The sequence below is a fragment of the Aphelocoma coerulescens genome, chromosome 12 (genome assembly GCF_041296385.1).
Source record: "Aphelocoma coerulescens isolate FSJ_1873_10779 chromosome 12, UR_Acoe_1.0, whole genome shotgun sequence".
Taxonomy (NCBI): domain Eukaryota; kingdom Metazoa; phylum Chordata; class Aves; order Passeriformes; family Corvidae; genus Aphelocoma; species Aphelocoma coerulescens.
In genome coordinates this window covers 20581475-20603737 of record NC_091026.1, presented here as the reverse complement: position 1 = coordinate 20603737, position 22263 = coordinate 20581475, and the positions used below count along the sequence as shown (strand labels likewise).

Genomic DNA, 22263 nt, shown 5'->3' with positions numbered 1-22263 from the left:
CTCCAGAAAGCTGGGAACTCAGGCAAGGGCACCCCACTCTGCTCCCCAGAGCTCCAGCCCTGCTCCAGCTCCTCCTTGCACCACCCTGCACCACCCACAGCCCCACAACCCTCCCACTCCTGGGTACTGTTCCATTCTGCCTTCAGAGGGATTTGGTTTTCATACAGGATCCATCACAGCAAAATCCCATTTCACAGTGCAAAAATACCTCTGAGGAATGAATTTCCTATCCCAGGGTGCCTCTCCTGGGCTGCCATCACAGGAGCGTGATCCTTCTCCCTGAGTTTAGAAGATCCATTCTGACTGCGTGGACAGCAAAGCAAGGTTACACCCCAGAGCAAAGCCCAGCTCCCCCAGCCTTTGGTGATGGATGTGCAGGACAAGCCAGGCTGACAAACAGCTGAGAATTGTTATCTGGTTACCAGCACATCCACAGCCCCATTCCCAACGAGTGATGGGCCTGGGGGAAACCCAGACCTGGCAGGTCAGAAACAGAACTTGGAGAAAAAAAAAATGAGAGCACTTCCAACACAAAACACACCTTCAAATCCTTGGGAAGCAGCTCGACCTCTTCATCCACCACAGTGCCCATGTCTGGACTGGACATATTGGATTTATTAGTTTGAACATGTTGACATTTCACCAGCATGAAATGAGCTTAACACTTCCAGGCCTTCCTGAGGAATTCACATGACACCCACTGTGAGAAGAACACTATGGTTTCAGAGAGAAATATTTGTTGAAATTCATAGCATATATGACATTTTCTGTTTTCTCTCTCTACAAAGGTGAAAATCTCCTGGCCATACATGAAACAAAGCAGCCTTTCCCTGGTCTTCATGAAATAATGAAAATCTCTTCATTCCCTTCTCTTCTTGCTCTGATTAAAGCCCACTGTGAAAAGACTTCTTCGTGTGCACCACTAAATTCAAAATGGGAACAACAAATAGGTACAATTTTTTATACACACTGAAATCCTGCTACTTAAAATATTTTGAATATAATGAGTTTAAAACCCAACATTTAACAACGTTTTCATGTTTTTAACAAGCAGTGAGAGGAGTTTCATATCAAAGTAACCATTTCCACCAGAGGAATCTTCAGCTGTTGAAAGAGAAGTGTCTCAGCATGACTTGTTTGAATATTCAAAGTGATCTGCAGAAGATCCCAGTATCACCGGAGATGATACATGAAAATCAGTGGATAATATGAGGTAATTACAGGGATTATCCCACCCCTGGGACAAAAAAAAAAAAGACTTTCAAGCACTCTTTAATCTCACTGGGACAGGATGAACTTGATGATAACCATATTTTGTTCAAAAGAATTACTTGTACTAATTAAGAGATGAAGGTGGCAGTTCAGAATCTATTCCTGACTGTCATTTCAGGTGTCACATCAGTCTATTCCGCTGAGAAAATAACAATCCAAATTCTCTCTCAGTCCCAGCAAGCCCACTTGTGCTATAAAATCACTTTTCCACTGCTGCTGAGAGTTTTCTTTCAGGCACTCTGGTGAACCCCAATTGCCAACTCCACTGACCAAAGGCAAATGTATTTATTAGGTAAAAATACATCTGAACATGGGCTCTCTGTGTGTGGCCTGGAACATCTGACCACCTTTGAAATTGCCAAGGAATGTTCAGGAGCCAGCCTGGGAAGCAGCAGGATGCATTCCAGACCATCTCAAGTGTGCAAAGGTGCAAGGGCAGGGCACACAGCAAAGCCCAGCACACACAGAGTCCCTGCACACTCTCACCTGGATGCTTGGGCACCTCCATGGTTTTGTGTATCCCCGAGATACTCAAAGCAAGAAACATCTGCAGCTGCAGGAAAGGATCATTCTCCTTCCACCCACTGTTGGCTGGGCTGTTTTCCGTAGTGAAAAAATCATTTGTATTCCCAAAGCAGTTTGTGGAAACAGCCTGGTGCTAAATTGTGGCTTTATCCCCATAATTCACATGGCAGGACCCGGCTCCTGGATGCTCAGAGGTCAAAAATTACAAGGGCCCCCCTATTCCCCAAGAACTCCTGAAAATATTGGATGATCCATGACAAGCTTCGGAGTCCCAGCCCTCCCCAGAGCAGCACAAGACTGAGGCAGTTATTTTTTGCTAAAGGAAAAATGCTGCCGAAAGTTCTGGTTGCTTATCCATAAAAATAAATCATCCACCTTGCTGGATGCCAGAGCAGTCCCTGGAGAAGGCTCTGAGACATGAGGAAGTGTGGTGGAACACGGATCCTGACTGTGTCAAAAATCAGACAGACAAAACCCCCAGAGCTGTCAAGAGGAACTGAGAGGCTCTTCCTGTGAGCTCCGTGGTGGGGCAGGGGCAGGAGGCCAGGCTGCCTGCACAAAGGCTTTGGAATTTTCCTGACCAAGTGATTTTATCACCCTGAAATGTCACTCCAGCTCCCAAAGGAGCAGCTCTTAAAACAAAACAAACAAACCAAAGGAAGGAGCGGCTGCTGGACTTGTTACCAATCCATTCCCCCTTTCTTAACTCTAATCTAAATCATTTTTCCACAGACCAATTTTCCTCTCTTAAGCCTCCATTTGAAGGACCAACAAGAGATTTGGCTCATTTTTTGGCCTAATTGCATATATCACATTTCAACAGCTCCAAAGCCAGGCTGGAAGGGCTTGGAGCAGCCTGGGACAGTGGAAGGTGTCCCTGCCCGTGGCACTGGATGGGGCTTTAAGGGTCCTTCCATCCCAAACCAGCCTGGAATTGTGTGACTCCATTTGTAAAGTTTTAAAAAAGCTACCAAATAAGCCCCAAATCTGTTTGCACTGGATTGAAGCAGTTATTTTTGTTTGCACAGACAGCTGGAATAAATATGGACAGCCATGGAAGTTGTATGGGACAGAAAAATATAGTTCTTATTTGAGTGAAATAATAATGAATTTGATTACCAGTAGTGTATGAGCAATCCTTTTCCCTCCTCGAGTTCCCTGCCTCGTGTAAAAATGATTAAATGTATGATTTACTAGGCAGTATGTGGATTTAACTACCATTACCAAATGGCAGCCATGGTTTACGAGCAGTTAAAATGCAAATATTTGTTCTCCCATCTCACAGTGGGGTTCAGTTTTGCTGCACAGAGTCGGGTTTAGGTTGCAGTTGAATGTTTGCTGTATCTTCGTTAGCAAAAACCCCCAAAATAACAAAAACTAAACACCAACCACTCACTTATTCAACTTTCCAACATTTATATTCGTGTTTGAATTTAAAACTCACTTTCCATGAATATTCTTCATTACCTTTCTCCACAAGGGTTCTGCCTCATAAATGAATTGGCTTCAAAGAAGACAAATTCAAAGAAAGAGAAATAGCAAATTCTACTTTGGGTTTTTCTTTGCCCCCTCCCACCCAAAATCCTCTCCTGCCCCTGAGGCCCCTCACCTCTGACAGGGATATTTTATATTTTATACCTTGTAATCCACCTGGGAATGTGCTCATTCCTGAGGTGGAGAGGGAAAACATCCTGAGGAGCTGAACACACAGAATAGGGCAATTAAATGATTTTATGTCCTAATTCTGACACAATAACACAACAGTTATCAGCTAACATGATCTTTAAAGCTGCTTGATCCTTAAAGCTACTTGTAAAGCTTTTATTGAGTAGAATAAATCACCCCAAACTGAGGCACCTTCTTTGCACAGGCATTGGCTGGGAGCATGTCTGTGTGATCAATCAGAAACGACTTAATTGATAACTCTGAGCAGACTTTCCCAATTTTTGGCTTAAAAAATTTAACTCGTGGAAGAGAGTTCAAATATTTCTTGCAAATTAGTGCAAACTACACTTCTAAAGGTACAGCAGAGCCTTTGAAGCCGAAAATTCTCTGTGAGAGGGCCCCATGGGGCAGAGTTACCGGGCAGAGGAGCTCGATTGCTGTCAGTGCAGGAGCCACAGAGGGCACGGGTTCCACACATCCCTCACCCAGCTGCAAATGAAGGGATTTAAAGGGAAATTCCCTGTGATTGGCAGGGGTCTCCAGCACACCTCCCTGCCCTGGAGTCTTGTCCTGAGGGCACATCCAGGGCAGGAATACTCTGCTCAGTACTGAACCTGTGTCCACAGGACCCCAATTAAATTAAAACTTTAAAGGAAAATACCAGGGAAGGCAACAGTGCACAGATGTTCCAAAGCACTTCTGAAGGGCTGCGGGAAGAACACTTGTCAGGGGCTGACAGAAATGGAACAAAAACCCTCTCTGGTCTAAAAGACAGGAAAAACAAACAGGAGAAGATTTCCCTCCCCTCTTCCTTCTGAGACCTGCCTGACACAGCACAGGACGGAGCCGGCACAGGGAAGCGTTTTAAGGACTGGGGCTGGCAGAGAGTTTTCAGCCTCTTTAATTGTCTGAGTGAACACCAGCTCTGTCTCCACACTGTTAAATATGAATTATCCCTTTCTGTAGCCAGGATGGAGCTTTTGGGATCACACTTCCCAAACAGCTCCTCTCCAAATGCTCCACAGTGCTGGGGGCACTGAGGCAAACCCACAGGGACACATGGGGACACAAGCTGGGCACAATAACCCTCTGCCCAGCCTCTGCTTCCTTAGAAAACTGCCACTAAAACAACCAGAATTCCAGTCCACACATTGAACCTGACTCGAAGTTCACATGCAGAAAACTGCATTAGGGACATCTCTGTCACATACCTTAGATTCCATGGGTATTACTATCAGGTGGAAATATTTGGTTGTGCAGAACTGTCATGGCTTTGACACTCTTTTCCCCTGGGAGATTCCCCAAATTCTAAAAGGAAGTGAGATAGTTACCATATTAAAAGCAGACACAACCCTTTATTTATTATATCTCTGCCTATGACAGAAACACTTCCAGTTTTAATTAATCCCACTTAACATTTAAGTGTCCCATATATGTATAAACATGAGCTGAACTCAAGATGGGTGTTTAACAAGGTGGGAATTGTATTTATTGCTGAAGTGCAGTGCCTGGTTGGAATTCAGCCCAGGCTGGACCTTTCTGCAGGTGCCACCCATGAACTGCACCAGCAATGGGGGCACCCATTCCTTATGCTGCTCTCCCAGGAAAAGGGAGTTTGAAGCAAGAATTCAAAATACCTCAGTAATTTTTAGGATTAAATAGCTGATATTTTTATGCCTAAGGTGGGATGGGAGGGGGAGGGAAGGAAAGTCCACAGATCTGGAGCTGTTGGTTTGCAAACACACGAGAGGCCTTAAATCCTGTTTCTGGGAGGGTTGGCAGCCAACATTCCAGCTACTTGGAGCTCTGCCTAGAATGGATATTTCTTAATGAGTCTTTTAAGTGAAAGCCCTGAAAGACTCAAAACTCATCTGGAGTGCAGTGAATTGGGAGTTTTATCCAAAGCCTATCAAAGACTCCCAGCACAAGCACAGTAAGGAGCACATTTAGTCCAGATTATTTATTTCCCCCTACACCAAATACAGTTTCCATAAGCAAAGTACTATTAGATCACTCTATTCTTTCAAGGAATATTTCACCTACGTTTACTAACTTACATATGTTGCTGTCTTGCACAAAATACCTGGGTTTGGTAAATTTTGCTCTCTATTATACTGATCTGCATTATTCCCTGTGGGAATGGCTTTAATTTGATGAATGGATACAACAACGGGGCTTGGAAATCAGTGAAGGACACAGATCCAGAAAGGGATCCCAAAACTTCCTTAAGGGGATGGCAAAAAAAGGCCATATTACCACCTCAGAAAAGAAAATAGTTAAGGTAACTTTCTTTCCATTCTTCCTTTCATTTGTTATTTAGCTATATTTGGATAGAGGTCCAGTGAGACTGAGGAAAACTCACTCGTTGCCAGTTCGCCAGGAGCGTTAAGAACCATCCACTTCTGGAATGAATCTTCCCTTCCTTCTTTAATAATTAACTTCTGGTAGTCAAATACATCTTTCAGTCTGGTCTAGAAAGGGAAAAATAAAATGAAACAGGAAACAGTGCACTTTTCCATAAAAGAAGAGCTAACACTGACAGGTTTTGATGTAACTCGGATCAGACTGAGGCAGAGCTGGACCACCAGACAAGGGAACAGCTCCTTGCACAGACAGACAGCATTTTATGGCATGGATTAACACCAGCCCCAGATGTCAAACCAATCACTAAAAGGCTGGATTGGATTTATAGCTGAGATATTCCATGACCAAGGCTGGGACAAAAAGCACACAAACTCCCAGCCGTGTTTCCCAAGGCATCGGCCCTGCTGAAAGGAGACCTCAAGTGCAGAAATAGCTCCATGAATCACTCCTGGCTCCCCATCCACCGGTGCCCTTTGGATTCCTGAGCATTTCCTACAGGACAGATGGCTGAGCTCCAGCTCCTGGCCTGCAGGAGGGCGCAGAGGTTAACAGATCCCTGGAATTTTCAGTAATTGTCTTTCTGGGTCAAGATCAAGGTGCAGGAGTAAGGGCAATGAACCCAGCTGTTCTGAGCTAAGTGGAGCACTGAAAGAGAGGATAAAGGGCTGGGAAATCCCAGAGCTGCCATGGCTGGAGGCAGGGAGAGCCCATGACTCCACAGTGACAGCCTTCTTCTAATTAACACCCCAAGGCCTCGTCTGCATCTCCCTGCAAACAGACTCATCCCCTTCTCCCTGCTTCAAGACAGACGTTCAGCCACTGCATAAAAGCCAAGGAAAAGCATTAAAAATTCAGTCAAAGAGGACATTGCCCATTTTCTGTGGCAAGCTTGTCCATGAGGAATGGGGGGACTGGATGGACACAAGGGTTGGGTGCTTTAAAGGGCTCCTAGACAAAGCAAATGAAGAATGCCAGGATGGTTTGTGTTGGAAGGACCTTAAAGCCCATCCAGTGCCACCCCTGCCATGGGCAGGGACACCTTCCCCTGTCCCAGGCTGCTCCAAGCCCCAATGTCCAGCCTGGCCTTGGGCACTGCCAGGGATCCAGGGGCAGCCACAGCTGCTCTGGGCACCCTGTGCCAGGGCCTGCCCACCCTCACAGGGAAGGATTTATCCCCAATATCTAAACGTATATAACTAAAGTTCCTGTAAGTACATACATAAACCAGGGTGCATGAGGTGGTAGGAAAGCCTGGTGTTTTCAATGAAAACCTCAGTGTCTGGGCAACACCAGACAAACTGAGAATTGAAATCAAAATGTCTCCACACCAAGCATGGGAATAAGATCCAGCTGAAAGCTTTTGTTTGCTTGTTTTGGGACTAGTGAAAAATTGACAGCCCAGTTTCCAATGAACACCACAGGAATGCAGTTTAAATCACATTTACACTTCCCCTGTACTTCCAAACTCACACTGAGGAATCTGAAATAGTCTGTGGTAACTGCACCTTAAAGAGAAGGAGACAGGCAATGGCAAAGTCAAATATTAGAGGTAGCAGAGCCTTTATAATGGTGAAAAAAGAGTGATACAGATAGCAAAAGTAATTTCAGCTTTCCAGAATAACCCCACTGGGGATGCAGCAAGGCCAGCACAAGAGAAGATATTTAAATTAAAAGGGAACTGCACTGAGTGTTATTGGGCAGTCACACCGAGTGTATATCTCCATTTAACTGTAAATATTCATTCACCGGGAGTGCAAAGTGCTGGGATAATCAAACCATTTTCACACTGCAAAACAGTCACATCCTCAAGGCTGCTCAGAAGTCACTTCCCATGGATGAACTGGTTCCCACCCCAGTGCTCTGGGCAGTGGGGCCACCTGGCTTTGCCCTCAGATGGGGGACAGGTGACATCCCAACCCTGCCAAACCCAGGGCAAAGCTGTGGCTGCTTTAGCCCCTGCTGAGTTACAGGACATGGAACGGGAACAGAGACAGAGCTGGGTCAGTCTGAGGGACCACAGCAAGTTCACAAGTTAATTTCAATAACTCTAAAGAAAAAGAATTACAAGAAAAAAACCCAACCAAACAAAAAAAAAAAGCCAAAAGAAACAAACAAACAAACAAACAAACCAAAACCACCAAAAAACCAAGCAACCAAAAAAACCCAGAAAAAATATCTGTGTAGCTTCAGCTCCCTCCAGTTCCTCAGGTCTCTGTCAGCCAGAGCTGTGCTCTAACAGGGAAAGCTTATTCAGGCACGATTTCTTTTTGGTTTCATTCCAAAGCAGCACAGAAATGGCTTTTACCTGCAGAGAAAATTAAAACCTACCAGCAATGCTCTTACCCCATTTGGGACACATTTACTGCAAGAGATGCATCTGTGCTGAGGGCCTGGGATCCTTGCCTTCACTTTTTGATGTAAAAAAGATTGTAGCTCCAGGGCACTGGCAGTGCACACTGGCAGGAATTTCGGTGTCCATGGTCCCAACAGCACCGAGGAGCAGCAGGAGCTTGGGGAACGTGGTGGTGCTGTGGCCACAGCTGGGGAAGGTCAGGGGTGTGGTGCCTGAACCCCAGAAATCACGGGGATAATTAATAAATAAATGTTTTAAAGCTCTGCATGTCTTAACCAGGATCCAGCTGGGCAACTCTGTAATGCATTCAAGAGAAATGCGGGGAAGAGCGAACGTTAAGCAGGGTAATCCCTATCAGAAGGGTGTAAAATATCCTTCTATCTGTCAAAAACACTGAGCTGTCAGTAGCCTAAAAATAATAAAGACAGATCTCAGTTTCTGTCAAATCAGACTGACACAAAAAACTTGAATATCAGTGTAAAAGGGGGGAAAAAATCAATGTCAATCCATTTCTCCACTCAAAAGCAACAATCTAACAAGACAATTTGAGCTTTAGCATGAAAATGATCACTGAGAGTTCTTTAAATGTGTTCTGCAAGAAACTGAACCGAAGGGATTCACTTCAAAACTGCCACTTTCCTAACTGAGATTTCCATAAGTCCTCTATTATTTCCAGAGACAGCAAGCACAAACCAGCCATGGATCCTGCAGCTACTGTTGCTTTCCCGATAAAGAAGAAAGCAAGAGTGACTGGAATTGATGCAAATTAGGCAGATTTCTTCCCTGGGCTGAATAATTCCCAGGGCCACCTGCGATTTCCACCACTCTCCGTTCCCAGCTGTGGCCTTTGGGCAAGGAGGATGTTTTTCACCCTAGTCACAGCTGCTGGAGCACCATCAGGCTGATATTCCCGGGGAAAGCAAGCCCCACCAGAGGACATTTCCCTCATTTATCACCAAGGGAGCCCAAGCAAAGCTCAGCCCAAAAGGATGAGCCCCATTTTGAAACACTCAGTAAGATCTCCCTGATATCCCCAGGTAAGACACGGTGCCACATCAATCTTCAAAGTAACAAATCCAGCGAGACAAAGCACAAGGGAAGAGCAGCAGCTCGGTTCCATGGTGAGAGTGAAGGACACAGGAGATGCCTGTCGATGCCCTGAGTTTTGTCCTGTCCCAGCAGCGACAGCTCCTGCTGTGCTGGTGCTTCCAGGGGGATACTGGGTGCTCCTACACATTACAGGGACCGGACTCAGGGTGCACAAGCAGCCCAGTCCATCCAGCAGCCTCAGTTTCCCCTGCCAGAAGCATCCCCTGAGCAGAGCTTTGGGTGGTGCAAGCCCTGCCCTCTGTCCCTCCAAGCAGCGCCTGCACCCCGGGCTGGACAGCCCTGCCCTCTGCACAGCCCAGGGGCTCTTCCCAAAGGCTGCCAGGGTGGCTGGGTGTGTTTTAGAACCTTTTAACTGACTCAGGAGAGGAAAACACCTCAGGTTGCCCTGCCTGGCTTGGAGTGTGGGCACTGAGCGGAGCAGTGGGATCGCAGCCTCAGCAGCCCCCCGGCTCCAAACACAAATTCAGGCTGAGTAAAGCCCAAGAATGTTAAAAAAATAAGGGAAAGGGATGTTATTGATGGGGCAAGCCAAGACCTGGGATGCAAACAAGCTTCTGCATTCAGTTCAAATCAGTATCAGCTGCTCAGAAGCTGGGCATCCTCCAGCTGCCTCTCCTCACCCCTCAGCTCCTCCTGGATCTCCCCACAGCCCCCAGGCTGAGGGGGCAATGTCTCACTGGGCCTCCCTGAGCTGGAAGTTGGATTTTATCTCCATAATTCACTGTGATCATTTATAATCATTGGACTACAATAACTTCCTTTGGCAGCTGAAAGGGAATTTGTACATAACAACATGAAATAGAAATGGGATTTTTAACTGGACTGTGGGAAAAGCTGTAAAGATACTATTAAATTTAAAAAAAAAACAGAACAGTGAACTGCATGACTTGGAGAAGCCTTGTTCAGCCAGGACTCTGGGTTTTAGCTTTAGCCTTGTGGAAGATACAAATCAATTGAGCTTGGTCCCCTAAAAGGGGCACAGCCTTAAGTGATGACCCAGAGCCTGTCCTGAGCCCAAGCCCTGGAAGTCGAAGGCAAAAGCTGTTCCATCATTTGATTCCCAGCCAATAAAGTAGCAAACAGGTTAAAACCACAAAGTATCCTTTATGCAGCCCCCTCCAGGGGAAGCAATGGGAAATTCTGAGTAAACTGCTCACAGCACGCACGGTTCTGCTCCAGCCATATAAATCATTCTGGATTCTGGCAACGGGCGAGGAGGAAAATGAAAACTGCACCCAGATATCAACAGAAGGATACCTTTAATTGCTCTGTGGTAACAGCAGAGCTCAGCACAGCCCAGCAGAAACCGTCAGGTGCTTCAGGTGGAAAAGCAGCCCCGTGAAAAGGTCAGCAACTCCTCACACACCCCGTCAGCTCCCATCCAGCTCAAGAGAAAAGCAGCAAAACCCATCCTGCCCCCACCTGCCTCCAGCAGATTCCCCTTGGAATACAACTCCTTGGAATGCTCCACATACACACAAATACAGGAGGTATGGAGAGAAACTTACTCACTCCAGGACGGAATTTTCAAATCTAATTTTTTCACCTTGCAGTATTTTGAGATTTAAGCCATTTTGCATCGCCAGGCTACAGGGAATCGTTTTAATGATTTATTTTTGACCATGAAAGCAATGCATTGCTTGTTTCCACATGCACTAGCCAAGCATTAGGGAGGTGTATCCACAAAGCTTGAACCATGAAATTCAAAGTCCATTGAAAAAACAGTCCAAGCATTTTTTTTTAAGAACAAAATACTACATCACCAAAAAAAGGTGCATTAAATATGTGTGTTATATACAGTTAAAAATATTTTAACCAAGTTGCTTTAATTTTTTACTCTTATAATAAACAAATAAACCTCAAACCAGAAATCAAAAGCTTCATGCACTTAGCCCCAGATTGCACAAGTTACATCAGGCCACGGTGAAGTGACCATTAGGCCAATGCTTAGTGGACTTTACTCCTTCAGGTACATTGGCTGCTACTCCTCCATGTAAAACAGAGATGTGACTGGAATGCTTGGAATAAGTCTAATGTGAAGCCCAGATATAAATGTCAGGCTGAACTAAGCCCCAGCTTACAGGCCCTGTTCCAAATGTGGTTTCAATGGCAAAATTAACCATTTTTGGGCTGGTTTTGCCCTGCCTCACTGTTTGAGCCATGGGGGCCGTGTGGAGCTGCTCAGAGCCTCTCCCAGTTTTGGGATAGAACAATGCTGGAGCCATGAATAAGCAGAGCCTTGGTCCTGTGCCGAGCCAGCAGCAAAGATAGGAAATTGCAGACATATCACTCCTGACAGGGCTAAGCAATAGGTGATACAGATAAGTGGGGTTGGAATAAAATATGATTAAACCAGTCTCTCCCATTCCATTTTGATTTAAGAGTACAAAGTGCAAACTATTCATCTTCTGTCTAGAGGCAGTAAATCAACTGATAAGAGAAGTGAAATGTAAGTGGGGTGCCAGGAAAAGCAAATCATCACGTGCCAGCAAATTGCTTGTGGAAAGGAGGAGCACAGGATGAAATAACAATGCAGAAGCACCAACCCAAGGCACCACCAGCATTTGTGCAAGGTTAGGAAAGCACAAAAATTATCAACAACCAGAACACTGAAGGAGGGAGGAAAAGAGGAAATGCCACAAGAGCTCACAACAGCTCTGGCTCTAAGGTCCCTGTTCAGTTTTCTTTTGATTTACCAGCATATCACAGAAGTGATGTGTTTCAAGGAGCAGCAGAAGAGCTGCTGAGGAACCTCGAGGGACTCTGGGGTTCTGGAGAAGGAAACACAGCAGCAGCTCCTCTCCAGTTCTGTGAAGTTGGTTATAACCAAGGCTTAGTTCCATTTACTACAGGTTTGAAGGTCAGTGATTGTCCTCCTCAAAGGTGGAATCCATCCCTGCAAGGAGAGTGAGCCCAGGGGGCATCACCAGCAGGGGAAGAACCCAGCCCAATTCCCAGTTCTCACTGTGTGAAAATAAGAGAGAAAGGGAAAAAAACCCACAAACAGAGCACTTGTTTGATTCAGCTGTAACTGCCAAACAAGGGATAAATAAATAAAAGCATAAATAAACCAATTTGAGATTGAAGAAAATGGAGAATCCAAATCATAACCCACACTTCTTTTCAAAGCTTTGACTTCCTCACGTTCAGTTGCACATGACTTTGGTTTTATTGTGCGATAAACAATTTAATCACAAAGCGTTTGCCAAAACTGGTGGATTGTTACCAAAACCGCGTTGTCATTCACAGCCACAACCTGGCACACACCTCTCGTCCTCAGGCAGGGAGTCAGGAGTGTCTTCACACTCATTAAAGCACAGTCCACCGTGGGACACAAAGCCTCCTAAATCTGGCAAACACCCCTCCCATCTCTGTGCTCACGGGGCCCTTCTCTCCTCTTCCTTGGAGGGTATTTAAGAAAGGGAGCTCAGTGGCAAAGTCCAGATGCAGCAGGACACACCCCTGTTGTGTTCCCTCCTAAAAATACCGGTTCCATTCAGACTTCATCCTGCACACGTTCCCAAGCCACTTGAGCTTGCCCTGGGCTGCTCAGGGCAAAGCAGCACCACAGCCAAATGTCACAGGTTTCAAGTACGCAGCAGGAGAAGGTCTCAGTGTTTTAAATGAAATCTTTAGACTGAGGTTAAAATATAACATTGAGCTACTGAGGAACAGGCTATGGAGCCTCCTGAGGAAGGATCAATGTGTCAGCCAGGAAGGGATGGAGCCATGAACTACAATTGGCATTCTTTAGAGAAACAGCAAAGCAAAATGAGTTAGAAACGAGCTGAGCGGGTGAAACGAAGGGGATAATCCTGCATTTTTCACAAAAGCCTACAAGCACATTAGTTGCCAGCACCAGCTCCATTCTTGCAGCAGGATGGTTTGGTAATTGTTTTGTTCTTCAACGATCTTGTAAATGAGTAATGATGATGAGAATCCCTGCACTGTCTCATCTCTGCCACACGATTAACTCCACTTTTTGCCCTCACGTTTTACCTGCATGACAACCAAATTCTTCGTGGGACTGGGGTTGATGGGATGAGGCTGCATCCCCAACAGAGCTGGGAGGGCAAGGGCAGGGGATGTACTTGGGGTAATCCCTCAAGGCTGGAATTTCTTGACATGCAAATCCACCTTAGCACTGGGAATAAAGGGGCAGAAAAGTGATTCCCAGTCCAGGACCTTTTCCTGAGAAAAGATACAAAAATATCCTGAATTGACTGAATTGGACCATAAACCTTAAAGCTTGAGGGCCACTGCCTTGGGCTCTGCTACCCAATGTGAGGTCTCATCCACTTCCAGGGCCAGGCAGAGGAGCAGCCACCAGCGGGGGCTGTCCAAGCATTGCACCATCCTCTGGATACACATCCCTCTTGCAGTGGTATTTTGCAGCTGAGGTGAATTTTTTCTGAGTTTGCAAGCCTGGGAAGGCCAGCAAACCCTCTTTAGGTTTATAAATCCCGTGTCATTTGCACACCAGTTCTGTGGAAAAAGTATTACCTGCTGTTTCAACTAATGTCAGCAGTTACAGGGAATGGGAACAGAGAGAGGAGGGAAGGAATAGAAAGTATAAGCATATCTGAGCCTTTCTGATTTAGCTTAAATCTCCACTTCTACTGGAGGAAACAGTATTAGGGTGGATATGAAAGTGGCTGCACTGGAGCTGAGTTTGGATGACTCCTCTGCTCCTCACAAAGCCACTTACACAGAGAAAATTAATCAGTTCCACCAAATTGCCATACAGGTGAGGACCCTGGGTCATGGCTGGAGCTTTTACCAAGGGCTGGGCATTTGCAGAGTCACAGACACAGCATCAGGATGGTGATTTAAGAGCATTAACAGCTGCAGCACCTGTGAAACCCCAGCTCACACTCTGCACAGTTACACAGAAGAGCTTCTCTGTGTCACTTGGGCTGCCAGCAGAGCTCGCCCTGTACCTGTGTCATTTCCAGGGTCATTACGGGACCATGGGGTTCCCTTGCTCAAAGGGGCCCAAGCTGAGGCTCTGCAGCACAGAGTCCTCCTCTTCCTCGGAGCAGGAATTCGCTCGGATTTGCTGCAGATGAGCGGGCAGAGCAGCAAGGACAGCAATAATCCTGCCCCTGCACTCTCCCAGACAGTGTCTGCTCAGAAGCACCTCCAAACCCCTTCTGGAAGTCTCCTCACTGCCCTAATGGGACTGCAGCATCCCCAGGGAAGCGGTTCCAGCTCCCACCCTCCTTCATCGCCCAGCCCATCAGCCGAGCTCTAAGCCGGGTTTACCAGCCCGGGGAGCGGGGTTGCAAAGGGAGGCTCAGCCCCGGGAGCTGCAGCTCTGGGCAAAGATTTATCCCAGAAGCTCAGCCGGGAGTTAGCTCCGCTCTCCAAGGGGAAGGAGGTAACGGGAGCTGATTCCTGCTAAGCCGAGCCCCAGCTCTGTGGCCGGGACTGGTGGCACTGGCACCTGTGCCAGGCGGCAGAGCCAGGTGCTCACCTTTGCAGAGCATCACTCTGGACAGCGAGTAAAGCTTTGAGTATCTTTTCCTCTTTGCGTGTCGAGAAGCTTCTGGCTGGCTGATCCTGTCCCGGGGCAGGGCTTGGGAGCGCCTGGCAGGAGCTCCGCGGGCGCGGTGCCAGCAGCGCTCCAGCGCACAGCAACCGGATGGTGACACCTACTGACACAGAACCCCGCACAAACCCGGCTGCCAGCCCTGCCCCCGGCAGCCCGAGCCGCGAGCACGGCACCGGGAATGTTCCCGGAGGGATTCAAACACCTGCAGAGCTCTAACACCGCGAAGAGCGGAGCTTCCCCCGGGCTGGCGGGGAGCGCCCGCGTTACCCGCACCGGGGTCACGCCCAGCACCGCTCCATCGCACCGGAGTCACGCCCAGCACCGCTCCATCGCACCGGGCTCGCACGGCGGACTGGGAGCCGCAGGGAGCCGGGGACTGAGCTGCTGCGGCTCCCAGAGGGGCAGAAGCTCAAATGACGATGTCACCGAGGCCACTCGGGTGGTGTCACGCTGCTGCCTGGAGCGGGCTCAGCAGCTCCGTCCCCGGTTCCCTGGGTTTGAAATGAGAGTCCTCGGCAAGCAGGGCTGAGCCAGGGGAGATGGGCATCCCGGAGTGCTGCATTTCAGGGGAATAGTCACCTTGAAATGAGAACATCACAATGGAGCACTGCAAATGTGCTGCCAGGAAAAGCATATCCAGCCATTATCTGGGTACCCAAAATGAGGCTAGGATTAGAAAATAAAAAGTGAAGTGCATTAACATCACCATCACCACTCTGCACTTAAGCCAAACCTCTGTTCTAGTCCCTTCTCCAGAAAAGTCTTGCGGAACCAGGACTTAGTAAAGGCAAGAAAAATCATTCCAAATATTACCAGTTGTACTGAGGCAGAAATAATTTTCACTGTGTCAAACCATCCACACAAAAACAAGCGCAGAAACAAACCCAAAATGGTTTCAGTGAAGTTTTGGGTAGCCTCAATGACCAGATTTTCAGAGACCAGTTAGGAGCAGATAAACAGGGTGTGATTTTTTTAATGGGATATATTGGTCACCATTGGCTCTGGTGGCCACGGAAGGAAAGACCCAGCTTCTGTGAATGTGTTTGGATCAGAAGGGACCTTAAAGATCATTTGTTCCACCTCTGCCATGGGCAGGGACACCTTCCACTGTCCCAGGCTGCTCCAAGCCCCAATGTCCAGCCTGGCCTTGGGCACTGCCAGGGATCCAGGGGCAGCCCCAGCTGCTCTGGGCACCCTGTGCCAGGGCCTGCCCACCCTCAGAGGGAAGGATTTATCTTTAATATTCAACCTAAATTTCCCCTCTTTCAGCTTCCCCCATTACTCCATGTCCTGTCTCCGCAGTTCCTGGTGAAGATTCCCTCTCTGCTCCCCCCATTTCCAACACTGGAAGGATGAATCCCTTCACTGCAGGACTCGTTGCCTTTGCCTGGGAGCAGCACTGACTGATTGTTTGCCATTTCCTTTATGTTGTGGCTCAACAATTCCAATTCAAAGTAGTAACAATAATAGCAATAATAATACATTTTTAGTATGGGAGCCCAGAATCGACTTTTAACTCTTTATCCATAACAGAGCATTGCTCTGGAAGAAAAGAAAATGCTGCAACAATAACCTTGGAAAGAATTGACTGTAATAATTATTTCCCATTACATGAGAACTTCTTCAGCTGTTCCACGGGGTTTTGCTGTGATTACTGAAAGCTGCAAACTCTGACACAGAAACACATGAATTCCCTTTTTTCCTTTCTTGAAATAGCACAGGGAAAAAGCCCTTTCTGTTCTCTCCCACCTCCTGAGCAGATGGCGGTGCAGCACCACCTCCCACAGCCAGCTGGAAGCCACGCTCCAGGAAAATTCCTCCCCCGGGTCCGGTTGGAAAAGGAGCCGGCAGCGGCGTGGGAGGTGCGGGGAGCCCCCGCGGGGATGCCCCCGGCCCCGCCACCACCGAGCCACTTCCAGATGGGCTCCTGCCACTCCAACACCTCCATTCCAACGCTTCTTTCTTAGCTCAGTTCTAAGCTCCAGCAGCTCCCAGATCCACCCTGTTTTCCATTCTCTCCCCCTCAATCAGCTTGTCTCGATTCCCACACAGGCGATGGGAATTTCCCCCTTTCCTCTTCCCCTCCCATCCAGCTCTGTCCTTCTTCACGGAAAGGATCAAACATTTCTGCAATTTCTCAGCATCACAACCTTTTCTACATTAAGACAATAATTTTTTAATTTTTTTTTCAGACAGCAAGCAGGAAATCAGGAGAAAAATATTCCAGAATCATCCTTCTGCTCTCCCAGGTCTCTCTGACAAGGGGGGAGAGGGAGAGAAGACGGAACTGGCTCTGCCCAGAAAGACAACACAGCCTGGGCAATGGTGAGAGGAGAGATCCTGCCCTGCTGGGCTGAGAGTCCTGCACCAACTGAGCTTAAAAAACAACCCCAAAACAGCCTCATCAGCAATTGAGACTGCAGCCATCAGGTCAGGTGAATACACAACATCTACCCCCAAAATCAACCCAATATGGAAAACTGTGGCATTGGAGATATCATTGTTTAGCCACACTAAAGCATCTGAACAGCTGCTGGTTCTGATCAAGACAAGACCACATTCAAGCACCTCAGAAATACTCTCCACTCCGTAAAGCACAAAGGGGTTTAAACAGATTATATTTGTATACACACCAGCATTGGTTTGGGCAATAATTATCCTCTAAATAGAAATTATCCTCTAACATTTGTTGCTCTGGTATAAAAGGAGCTCTGCTCTGATCAATAATTAGAAATCAATTACAGAGCTCTGTGTGCCAGTGATGATTACTCGTGACTTGGGCACCTCTTACCAGCGTTTGTAAAGGTGTTAATCCATCTTAATAACTCTTAAATCATGTATGAATACAGAAGTGCCCGTGGCATTATTCAATTCCTATTTAAATCCAAGGAAAGCTCCCTGTTTAAATTATACAGAAGTTAAATTTCTCCTGAAAAGCACTTTGAAGTGATTCTGTGCAAATACACATTTGCCATGAAACCACCTCTTTTTTTAAGCAGGTGACCTGGCAATGCTGCTCTGATTCAGGTTCTGCAACCAATTCTGCTTTTATTCTCCACAGGATGTGATTTATAAATTTTGCCTTTCTTATTAATAAACCCCAAGGCTGGGGCAGTGCATTGGCAGGTCCAGGTCTGCAGTGATGGGCACTAACGGGATGTGTCCATATTTCAGCCAGGGATATTGACTCACCCTCCCAAGGCATAAACCACATTTCTTTCACTTCCAGGGGCTGCTTCACTCTTCATTTCGCATTAGAGACGTTTCAGTGACCCAGGAATGCTGGAATATTGAGCAGTGTACATTCAATTCTCAAAAATTTGGCAGTTTTCCCATTTTTTCTAGAAAATCAGGCCTGAATTCAGATTCCTGGGAAAGCCTGTGGCTCCAGACCCAACAGCTGCCAGCATTAAGCCCTGGACAATGTCCTGTTGCCTCATCTGCTGACACAGGTATGGGATTTCCTGGGCTCTATTAGAGAAATTCCAGGGCTTCCCTTCCCAGCGGATCCATACATTTCCAATTGTTGCATATTTTCCTTCCTCTATAAGGAGGCAACCCTACCACACTGTAATTCTCAGATACTGTAGCAGGAGCTAAACTGGTCCTCAGACTCCAATAAGCAAACAAAAAATAGGGCTGGGTTCACTTTTCAGCAATAGAGACGATTTCCTGAGTGGCTCTTTGGACTCCAAGTACAACCCAGGGGTCCCACAAGACCAGATTTAAATGCAGCAGCAACTGCTGCAGACCCAGTAAAGGTGGTTCTGCCTGCAAAATGATCTATCACAAAATCAAAGCCCCAAAAAACACAGCCCCAGCCACATGCAAACTGAGGAGCCCCAGGGTCATGGGAAGAACCCAGGACAGTTTCAGCTTAACTGAGACAGGCACATCAGAAGAATTAAAATTTACACTGAAAACACAGGGCTCAACCTACCAACAGCATTAATTTAGAGCAATAAAAATTCTGCATTATTTCAAACTCCAGCTCAAGACTTAAGAAAAAATAGGCCTCAGAAATTGTTGCATGTCTATTTAAAGATTTGACTCTGTTCAAAAGTTGCTCTTCTAACAGAACAAAATAAGGGGGGATTTATTTCCTTTGCCAACTTCAGCACCCACAAACCTCCATAGACGTGGAGCAAATGGGAAGCAAAAATAGCAACAGTCCCAAGGGAGCAGCTGTGACAGGAGGGGCAGTGCAGGTTAGTGACTGGAGAGTGCAGCCCTTGGGGGTCAGCCCATGTTAATAAAACCCTCCTTGGCTTTTGGAGACCCACATTTTGCTTTCCCTTGGAGCATCCCTTTCTCCAGAATGGAAAAGGGAGATTTTTCCCTTCCCCAACCCTCGCAGCAGGTCCCTCTGCAAAAGACTGACATGGCATTAATTCCTTTATTTCTACTTTGGAGCAAACAACCAAGGGATTGAAAATCATCTTATTGAGTTATTCCGAGCCATTTCTAATATGAGGGGTTTGTGTGCTTTTCCTCACTCTGGATACTGAAATGGAAATGTCTCCCAGGCTCTTCCCTCTCTAAATGACTCCTCAGCCACCTTTGCTTATCTCTATTGTTTCTGAGAAAAACCTGTTCCTGTACAGACATCTGCACTGGTGATAAAGTGTGATTGAAAGCTTGGTCTGTCAGATAGAGAGCTGTTATCACAGCTTGATTTGGAGCTGTGGAATTACACAGGATAATAGCAGCTCCAAACAACACTCCTCTCAAATGAATTTATGAATGGCCTTTGCCAGATTTCAGGATAAACTTCTGGTAATAGAAAAGAGTCTGTGAGCTGATGGATCACCTCATCATCGATGAGGGCTGGATATGCTTACGCTGCACTGGGAATTTCATGGATCAGGAGAAGTCCCTTTACACTAATTAAATGTCATAGATAAACTTCTTCAGTTTTAAAATAATTTATCCTTCTTCCCGTTTAGTTGAAACCCCAGGGAACAGAATGGATGGAGACTGGAAGCTCACTCCTATCTAGAATATAATTGCCTGTGGAGTGGAGAAACCCCTCCACATCCTTCTGAGCAGGGCCCCGTGAGCCCCGGGCTGGTGCTCCCCAGGGAGGTGGCCAAGGCAGGCAGGAGCAGGGACCTGTCCCAGCAGCATCGCCAGGAGCCCACTCAGACCTGTGGGCTTGGTTAAAAGGAGAGAAAATCCCCCTTGCTTTGTGCCTGAAGCCCAGCCCTCAGCAGGCACTGCAATATCTCAGCTCCACTGCCCAAGTCCCAGTGTCCACACTGACCTGGGCAGGGCAGGGAGAAGAAGAGCTGGAGGCACACAAGGACCTCTGAGGCTGAAGGAATTCACAAATTCAGGCGCCTCCAGGAAGGGATTTTTATAATCACAACTTTGGGCACAGAGGCATAAATGCCCCCCAAAATCCTTTTGTCACCAACCCTTCCTATTCCAGTTTCCCCAGCTGCCACAGCAGTGCCCTGCCAGGGTGCTGTGAGGACAGCTGTGGTGCCACACAGACACCGGGAATTGCTTTCTTAATAAGATGCTCATATACAACATTAATAGGATCTGACATCCCATGGAGAAAAACAGCAAAGCTCTAGAATTTTAAACAGGGAGCCACGAAGCCTTGAGCAAACTCAAGACTCCCATGAAAGCTTCACTGCCTTGATCTTTAGGACTCTGAGTTGGGATGGTCTGGGACAAATTTGTCCCCATGCAGGAGATGAAAGGTCTACCAGGTCACTCAGACCATCTCCTCTGTACTCCAACAGCAAATAAACCATCCTAAAATGCAGCAAAGATCCTTCACAGCTTCTCTACCCAACCACAAATAAACTCAAAACATTGAAAATCATGAACCCAAAGCGTCTGTGAAGTTTGCCTTTGGCCCTAAATAAAATTTATCACCACAAAAATACTTTAGGATTACTTAACGACAGGAGAGTGTTTACATTCACAGACAAGAGAATGAGTTCACACAAGTGGCCACAGTTGGCTGAACAAAATAACCTCCAGTTGGTAGGGAATTAATAATCTCATTACTCGGGTGAATCAGCTTCTCTGAGGTGAAGCACAACCACCCTCCCTGTTATTTGCTCCTGCAGAGCATGGGGCTCACACCGACATGGACATCAAATGAACACACAATTTGAGATCACATCCAAACAATTCCCACCCTTTTCTGCCCACCTGGAGCAGAGTTCCCTGAGTAACTGTGGCACAGGAACGCTGAGTGTCCGCCCTGTCCTTGTGGGGGCCAGGCTGCCTGACGGCCATCCCAGCCAGGAGCCACCTTCCACCTGCCATTGCCAAGGACAAGCCAAGCTCTTTGTGGGTGCAGCTGCAGCCTGCACAAACACCTCTTCCCGTGGGTCAAATTGCTCAGCACAACAGAAATAAAAACATTTCTCAGCCCTGAGGTGACACTGAGAAAATCAAACAATCCCAGACTGCTTTGGGTTGAAGGGACCTTAAAGCCCATCCAGAGCAGTGGGCAGGGACAGCTTCCACTGTCCCAGGCTGCTCCAGCCTGGCCTGGGACACGCCAGGGATCCAGGGGCAGCCACAGGATATTCCACAAACATTCCAGTCCATGTTCCAGGTGGAAGGAAAGTCCATGCTGGAGATGAGGGGTAGGATCCTCTGTGCACCAGAGGCTCCTGAATCAGGGCTTGGAAGGCACAGCACAAGAAGCACACTGAGCACAAGAACTGGAGCAAAAGGAGAAGGATCATGGTGGCTCAGAAAAGAAGAAAAGCCAACAGCATCCCCTCTCCTACCATGCCACCAAGAGCCACTAAAATACTGTGAAAATACACAAATTCAGCCATAACACACTTGCTGCAGTTACTGCAGCCCTCAGACAGCACCAGGGCAGGCAGGAGAGGGGAAGAGCAGCTGTGTTGCTGCCCAAAGCCTGAAAATACTTTAGAAAAACTACACTACAGTGAAAGTTTCCAAACACCCTAAACAGCTCTTGTAGGAGTAGCCACAGCCATCACTTTGGTGTTTAACAACCTGCCAAGGAGCTGGATTTATACAACAAACCTCAAGTTGACATGAGAAGTGTTTTCCTGCTCTTTCCTTCTCCCAGTCCTGATTTAAGAATCTTTCTCATGGAGAACAGACACTTCCATTTCAAGTAAGGTCATTAAAAAAATTAAAAAGTAAAAAGGAGTAAGTCCTTTACAGTTACTCCATCTCTGCCTTACGTAAGTCTCCTACAAACACTTTGCCTCTCTGAGTTCCTCCCAAGGTGCCTCCAGCCACATTCCCGGGGCCTGGCTGCAGGGGCAGCTCCACACGGATGGAGTGGCTGAAGTACCAAGTCCTGACATGTTTTATGAGTTAATTTGCTGTTATTTAGGGCACTGCACCGCGGCACTAAATCTTCACATCCTTTTTACTGCTTTAAGTAATGCTTTAACTTCTTGGTAGC

At 47.0% G+C, this 22263-nt stretch overlaps 1 long non-coding RNA gene across 7 annotated transcripts in view; it reads right to left on the bottom strand.

Moving 5' to 3' along the window:
• LOC138117701 (uncharacterized) overlaps positions 1–22263 on the bottom strand; it is a 52745-nt gene that overhangs the window by 18260 nt on the left and 12222 nt on the right. For 3 of the 7 annotated variants that reach the window (XR_011154807.1, XR_011154806.1, XR_011154804.1), the window contains 3 exons: positions 5825–5933; positions 4674–4770; positions 609–1237 (listed from right to left, as the gene is read on the bottom strand). This is a non-coding gene — a long non-coding RNA (uncharacterized lncRNA). Of the gene's footprint in view, positions 1–608; positions 1238–4673; positions 4771–5824; positions 5934–22263 lie in introns of those variants that run through there. The other 4 variants (XR_011154809.1, XR_011154808.1, XR_011154810.1 and 1 more) reach the window with 2 other exon arrangements.